An 8,355-nucleotide genomic window follows, 5' to 3' on the forward strand; every position below is an offset into this window, starting at 1 on the left:
TACCCGTAAAAAGTCAGCACATTCCCTGGAGTTCTCACCCCTTTGAGCCTGTAATGGCATCTCAAAACAAGCAATGTTTTACTTAAGCTGGTAATCCCATGGGAAGTGGGGTCAGAAAAAGTCCTGTTCCGTTGTCCTTTCATGTTAATTTGGATAAAATCTGGAATCTTTCTTTCCTTCTGAAGTTTGCAGATGTTCATATCAGTATTTTTGAGTAGTTTCCTAATGTAGCAGTCTTCTGGCTTTCTTTGTGCAGGCTTCAGAGGGGAAAAGACGGGGCTATTTCAGGGCTACGTAACACACACAGTGTCCAGGTAAGAAGCGAGTGAAAAGTTGCAGATGGGAAAAATCTAACTTAAATTTGAGCAAACTTAAACAGGAATTAGCTTCCTTGTAACAAGTCTTATTTTTGCCAGGACCAACTCTGTCTTTTAAATATTTATTCATTTTTGACCTTGAAGGGGAAAAATGTTATGTGACTCTAATATTCAGATGGGGGGAAACTCTTAAGATTATTGCATTTGAAAAGGTAAATGTTTCAACCCAGAGGAGTGATGCAAACAAGTTTACTCATCCTATAAGGTTCGTTTCTCTAAGCTGCCCATTTGTTTGGCTGAAGACTGTTTCCAAAGTTTTCAAAAATTCTTGGAGTTCTTGGTAGTCGTTTGCACTTCACACAAGACACTGGGAAAGAGGAGGCAGTTATGGGCTGACCTGACTTCGAAGTTGACTTGATTTTATTTCCTAGTTTGCTGTGAGCTTTATTCTTTCACTAAATTTTCTAGATGGGTTAATATTATGCTTGTTTTCTCAAAGGAGTTAAACATTCCCTTTCAACTGTATTCTTTCTCAAGAATTACCTCAGTTTTATATCTGAATCTACTGTAGTTTTACCTGGGAGGCATAGCATGGAATTTCCTGTTCTGTCTTTGTGCTCATCGATGGCTTTGTATCCTTAGTCACCTTATGGATTTAAAACTCTGAACAGAGCTAATGATGCAGCTTATATTTTAAGTAACTTAATCTGCACCTGGAAAAGAAACAGCATGAGGTATCTCATATTGAGCTCTCAAGCATTCTTTTTGTATGATACGGCAGTTTTGCACACTAAATCAGAGTTTTAGGGAGCCCGTTTGATCACCTCAGGCCCATTATTGCCTTTCTTCTTTTTATGGATAAACTGGGTCTAAGCACGACGCTGTAGACTGTGGATGAAAATCAGTGGCTTGGCTTGGTAGGCTGTGTTCTGTGGAATGGTGATAGTGACGGTTCACACCAGGAACCCAATTGGGATCAGGAAACTCTTGCAAAAGTCAAACATTTTTGAAGTTTGCAAAGGATCTTACCCTGCAAAATATACTCCACTTCTTGCCATAACTGAAGAGTTGTGTGTTTGGGTTTCTTTCAAGGTAAATCATAGTATAATAAAGCCAGAAAATCATGTTATGGTAAATCAGTTAATTACTAAAGCAGAACTTCAGTAGGTTTGCTCATACAAACATCTCAGGACAGGCTTGATCGCTTGCTTGGTCCTTTCACAAGAAACAGAGAGAAACCTTTATTTTAGTGACATCCTGGACAACTTTGCAGGTAAACACAGCTGGAGAGAACATCTTTTTTTGTTAACTTTATAGGCTTATTGTTCATTTGGCTAGGCAGGAAATGGGTCACAGGCAGGATGATAATCAAACGGAGACCTTGAACAACTTTTTTTTTTTTTTTTTTTTTTTTTTAAAGTCAGCCTTTTACTGTCCCTCCTCTGACACCCGCAGGTCATGACCAGTGATGGGCTGTTGCAAACGGGTTGCATCTCCCAAGGACGGAAGAAAGGAAGTGCTTGCAGCATGTGCTTGCGGGAGTCTTACCTAATCTTGCCGTTTAAATAGAAAAACTAAGTGGGAGTCATTTATCAAACACTACTTTGTATTTGTTGTCCTCAAAACAGGCTTTAAGCTAATACAGTGTGTCAGTACTCTTCCTTCAGATTGCAGTGCTGTCATCCTCGGAACAATGCTTAGATGGCATTACGAGGTGACATGATGAATTGGAATTGAAAAGGAAGAATAGCTTTCTGTAAGTGACATATTTAATAGGCAGTTGTCACTTTGAAGGAATGAAATAGTTCTTAATGTTGAAAATTAATAAATACCAGTTATGGAAGGGAAATTACTGGCTGCTCAGCTTTACACTACGATTCAAAGATGCTTCCTGTTTGATATGAAGAATTGGATCTTATTTTGTATGACAGCATAGATTATTTGACTAATAAACTTGATAATATATTCTTTTTTTTTTAAATACTGGTGTGTAAAACCTAGAACTAGGCATGTTACAAGCATGAAGAAGCTGCTGAAGATGACCATGTACAGGCTTTCTGAGCCAGCTAAAGCGTGAACCTTAGCCAAGCAGACAGAGTGGAGAAACTAACGGCAAAAAAACTGCGGTAAAATGTAGTGTCACCTCAACCCCCCCATCCCCTCCAGGTATTCACCAGTCCTGGTTACTGTAATCTGCAAAGAATTGTAGAATTAAAGAAATTAAAAGAATAGACATGGAAGCACTGAAGAAACCAGCAGCTTGCTTTAGTGACAGACAGCTATCTTCCACAGAATATTATAAGCAAGCCCTTTGCTGCCTTTAGGTGGCTGTCTTTGTGGATATTATCTGCATGTTTCGGAGTCTTTTCTATGTACGTACCTCTGCAGTTCTCCTTGGGGGGGGTGCCCCACATTCTGCTGCATGGAACTGCAGCAGCTTTCTGTAGAAATCCGCAGATTTCTGTAGTTCAGCAGAACTGCAGGATTTCTGGAAAAGGCCCCTCTGATATTCAAGTACTGAGCTTTGACACCTGGCTTAGCTTTGCTTTGTGTCCTCAGATTTTCAGGAGTACTTACGAGGTTGATAGACAATTTGATGCATGTCAGCTTGAGACACAAACATGAGGTGCAATAACACCTCCTTACACTGCAGCCTGTCATGTGAGCCAAACACTGATCTCTCATGGCAAGAACTATACTGATTCCTGTAAGTCTAGTTGTAGCCTCTTTTCTATGTCATTTTTCTAGTGTAGAATCACATGGTGTAGTCAGGGGTTTTAACATAGCACTGCCAACTCTTTACCTCAGCACTCTGTTAATTCTGTAACACAAGAAGTGTGAGTAGGGTGTTTCAGTAGCAACCATGAAACATCTGTGCCTACTTTTGTCAGTGGGTTTTTAACAGATTTCTAGGGAGCATCCATTATGGGACAGGAAGACTGGCATGGTCTGGGCCAGACTTGGGCCGAGTTAATATTGGCTCCACGTACTTCTAGATGAGGACTGTCTAGCCTAGCGAGGAAGTAATTGGTAAGACAATACAAGACCTAGTGCTTTTTAATATTACCTGTTTTGTGATTAGCTGGGGTGATCTCTGCTTTGTGCTGTGAAGTGGGCACTTCTTTGTTTTAACACTAATATTTTTTTTTTTACATAGATGAAAACAAGTAAAGCCAGGATATTTGGAGCTGAAACTGCCACTCTGCTAACCAGGTGATGCTGTATCTCTTTGCTCATCTTGGTGATTGGACAGTTCAGCTTGATTCTTTGCATTTTAATCTTTCTAATGGCATTTGGAAAGCGGTGTTGAAGTTTGTCTGTGTGTCGATATGCTTGTTTTCTTTCTGGGTGGGGAGTATGAAGGTACTAGATTGTCAGTGCTAGTGGTTATGTGCCTGGCTTACAAACTGCATCACAGCCTAGCTCTTGGCACATGTCTGAAGGTCATATCTTCTGTCCAATGTGAAAATATTCACAGCTGGAGAGAAAAAAAAAAAAGAGCAGCACTGACTTCCAAGGTGGGCATTCTGGTAAAAAAGCCAAAGTATGTTGGAAGGGAGCAAGAGATGGGAGCTATTTTCTAAACAGATCCTAGAAGCTGATGGTGCTTGAAGGCTGACTGCACTGAAGTGAAATGCCATCTGCCTTGACCCCAGAAGCTTTGCGTGACTCCGGAGAGCTGGTGGCTGCGAATTAACAGCAGCAGGCTGGCGAGGCTGGCTTTGCTGCAGCTGCATACCCTTCCTTTGTAAATCTCTCTTCATCTGTTCATAACCGAGTGCTAAAACTCAATTCCTCCTAGAACACGCTATGCAGATCTCTGGGCAGACAGTGCATCTTACTCCTTTTGAACAGCTACTTCAACTTTCTTCAAGATAGCAGAGCGTAGTTCAGGGGAATGGCTAGATAGCAGACTGTTTCCTTTGTTTGTATAAAAATTAGTACTGATGGAGAGCAAAATTTTTGGATAAGTAGGACCTGAGAAAAAGCATCTTCCAAGGGAAATAACAGATTTTTGAATAGCACTGCTTCTCTGCTCATACTTCCCGTCAATCTCTTGTGCTGAGCTTGTGTGCAGGTGGTTGGGCACAGAAGCTGAGAGATTGCAGGGAGAAGGGGGATGTGGAAGAGAAATGATCTTTTGGTAGTTCACAAGACTTGGAAAGCGTGCTTGGTGGGCTTAGGTTTGGAAATGTGTTCAAACTCCCGTTAGCATTGAAGCCATTGACTGTCTTTAGAATAAGGAGCGTTTTTCCAGTGAACAGGTTTTGTTATCTGACGTGTGTATGAGTTTGAATTGATGATACAAGTTAAACAGTATTTTTGGAGACTCCACTTAACGAAATGGCTAGTATTTATTGCTCTTGTGATGAGTTGTCTTGTTTATGGAATCAATATGTATGAAAGCAAACTGACAAAACACAAAGTTATCTCATGACACAATCATGTAGCTAGGAAGCCAATTAATGTTATCTTTTATTCTGCAATGTACTTGCTCTCTGGTGCCTATGCATTGTAACACACAAACTATGCAATATCAGTCTTTTTTTTTAAACCAATTCACTGCATTGGGCAAGAAAGGCCTGAGTGTTTAGCCTTAATTTTCTAACAGTTCACAGGAAAGTACTTTAAAAACAGTGACAAACTAAAAGAAGGTGAAAAATGCATAAAGTAAAAGCACAGTTCCGAACTGCTCACATATGTGTCTTTCTAGCACCAAAACAGCATCCACAATAGAAGCAGCTACTTGCTGTAATAGTTTCAATTTATGAAAACTGTGTACTAGATAAAATTATATTGTGATGTGTAAAAAGTGTATTTTATAGCTTTGGTGACTTAGTTTACTGTTTTGTATATATGAATTTTATAAATCTATTAAAACTTGACTTGTTATACTGTTCTTTATCGGTTTTTATCTTTCAACAAAGTCTAATGACATTTTTTTGCTTTATTCAAAAATTTTCTGCAAGAGAGCCGCTTTTTGAATAAATTCCAGCATGAACTGCATGAAACTACAGCTGTCATGCAATAAAATCTTGTTCTGTAATCTCTACGTATCTCCCACCTCTCCGTTTCTGGTCTGAATCATTCTTCCTGCATTTGTCCAGGAGCCGAAGGCTGGTGAAGCATTAGCCTGTATAAAACTTGGAACTCATTCGTCCGGAGCATTTCACAAGCTGGCTTGGGTGTTAGAACTGGTGGGACATGGAAGGGAAGACACAGAGTTTGTGCTTATGTATTTTAAGCTCAGCAGGAGAAGATAATGAAGCCTGTTGAGTTGGTGACACCTGTCAGAGATTCCTCTTTTGCTGTGTAGCATCTGATAATAGCCACGGGAACTATACTGGCTGCTTTCCCGGTGCCAGGGCCCTCTGTTGGACCTGGTGTCCCCTACAGCGGGGCAGAGCCAGTGACCTTTGCAGAGTCATCAGTATCCCTGTCTTACTGCCTTGCCATCCTGGCCTCAGTTCTGCCAGAACCTGAGCTCCTGTTCTTAGGAATGTCATTAACCTTTCCTGGCTTGTGCTTCAAAAGATCGCATCTGTCAGATTTTTGTGGCTTAATTGTTTCTTGTGTGAACTGTTAATGCCTAGTCAATTACCCTGGCAGGTACACAATTGGAATCACTTCATGGAGTGGTGTTTGTCCTTTTTACTAGCCATTGGAAATGTTAGGTCACATCAAGCTTTTGGGAATGGTTGACTTTTTTCCCCAGAGGTGCTGAGTGCTTTCAGGTAACAATGTGTATTGTCAGCGTTCAGCATCTCTGAAAATGAGGCAAGATTGTCATCCTGAAAATGAGGGAAGATGAACTGCAAATTCAGTATGTGCTGACACGAGGTGTTTAATAATTCTAGATGTGATCACGTACTTTCTCATCTGAAAAGCAACTGCAGCAGCTCCAGGTGATCTCTTTGGTCAGCTCTGTGCAAGCAAATTAGCCTTTTTCTGGGCAAAAATATTTCTGTGAATTTCAGCCCTACAAAATGGAAAAAGTCTAGGGGTGGGGGTTTTGTTGTGGTTTTTTTCATTATTTTTCCCTTGACGGTTGCATTGTACCCCCACTCCCTTCAATTACAGCAACCTCTTGTTTTAAGAGGAGGAGTGGAATGTTCTGCCTGTTTATTCTTTGGAGAAGGTATTTGTCTTTATGAGCTCGTAAAGCTATTAAAAGACTGTTTTCTGCTCTGTTTGGGATTATAGACTTTAGAAGTTGCTTCAAAACAAGTATCCTTGAGCTTGGGGCAGAACGGGTATGGCTGGAGTTACTTTGATGGTGGAGGATGCTCCAGGTACTCACAGGATGCTGTGGTTTGGGAGATGTTCTGACCCAGATGGGTCTAACATGAATCCGTGTTGTACCACTGCCGGAGGGGTTGTTGCATAAAAGACAACAGCAACTCCAGAGAGGAGTTACCTGGTTCTGCTGGGGATCTCCTGAAGGCAGCAGCCAGGTCATGTGCAGAGTTCATTTCTAGATCATTGACCTGTCACAACGAGACACCCACAAGTCCCGAGGTGGAGAAGCAGCAGCGCTGCTGTGGAGGGAGGCTGCCAGCTGACACCGTGCCCAGGGAGCTCAGTGGTGGCCTGCAGGTGCTGCTGCCCTTTGGGATTTCTTTCCCATGTGGTGCCCAGCTCCTTTTGCTGCCTGTGTTCTTGCAGAAGGCTCACCAAACCGTGGCTGAAGTGCTGTGCAGTGAATACGTGGGTTCTCCTGCCCACTGCCTACTACACGGTGAACCTGTTCCCGGACTGTTTGTAGCCAACTCCGATCTTGGCTGCTGAGTTGCAAGTAACTTCTGGGTGAGCGTTTATATATAGAGTACCCTGCTGCTTGCTGAGGGGTGATCTGCAGCTTGACCTTCTAAAATGACTCCTATCTCATCTGTATTTCTGTTCCACAGCTTACTCAGCAGGTTGTTAGCTGCCAGTTACACTGCTGTTCCCACACCCTGCCAAGCAGAAGTACCACCCTGGAAAGCTGATGCTTAAAATGCAGGAAATCTTACTTAGGGGCTTACCTGCCATTTGAGTTCCTCTGTCAGTTGTTCTCTGCCCCTCCACAACACTGGTACACACAGAGAAAAGCAGGGATTGCACCTTTGTGCTTTAGTCCTGGTTATAACCTTGCTTTTCTGTGTAACCTTGGTCACTCATTTCATTCCTCTGTGACCCAGTTGCCTCCAGGCCTCCCTGATGTAGGCTGTGTGGTGTTAACTGCAAAGTGCTTACAGACCCAAGGAACAGAAGGTTTCGCTGTGCTGTCCCGTGCAGCAGCAGCACCTGTGGCAAAGGGTCGCCACCTCCATCGTCTGCGTCTTTGCATGAACAGAACCTGCGGTGTGATATTGCACAGACTTTCCTCCAGCAGCCGAAGGACTTGGTGGCATAACAGCCCCGTTCTGGTGTCACCACAAAGCTGCATCTCGCCTGTGGACCCTCCCGAGCAGCCCATGTGCGTAGGTGAAGCTCTGAGTTGCTGTGCTCGTTTATTTCTTACCTGGAGCACTTCTGGACAAGCTGGGCTGGTAAGTGGTGGTTCTCTGGGTGATGGTGTCAAAAAATACCTGTTATTGACGAGCAACAGCTCTTCAGTAGGAATTCCTGATAAAGTCAGTCCATAAGCCAAGTATTCTGCCAGCAGCTCACGTGGTTTCTGTACCACCCTTTTCTCTGTTGTCTTTGGACTTTTTTACGATAGAAAGCTTTCCCTTAGGCAAGATTGTCATCCTGAGTTCCTGCTCTCTTTCTGGAAAGCTGCTGAACTTCAGCGAAATTATTCAGTACAGAATCCAGTAAGAGCAAACAAGGCTGAGCAAAAAGTAATCTCTTGCTTAAAATAGTAAATGGGCTAAGGCAACAACTGAGCGAGTATGGGGCAGTACATGGATTTGTAATTCAAGCAGGATTTGTTTGGAAAGTTTCTGCTGCTGGGAAGAATGTCTTGGATGAGAACCCCATTGGCTCTGAGGCTGCCAGGAGAGGGCGGCAGCAGCGGCCCCGCGGCCCTGCGCCTGTGCACGGTCCAGGCGCC

Source organism: Pterocles gutturalis, unplaced genomic scaffold, assembly GCF_000699245.1.
Source record: "Pterocles gutturalis isolate BGI_N339 unplaced genomic scaffold, ASM69924v1 scaffold11415, whole genome shotgun sequence".
In the NCBI taxonomy this organism is placed as follows: Eukaryota; Metazoa; Chordata; class Aves; order Pterocliformes; family Pteroclidae; genus Pterocles; species Pterocles gutturalis.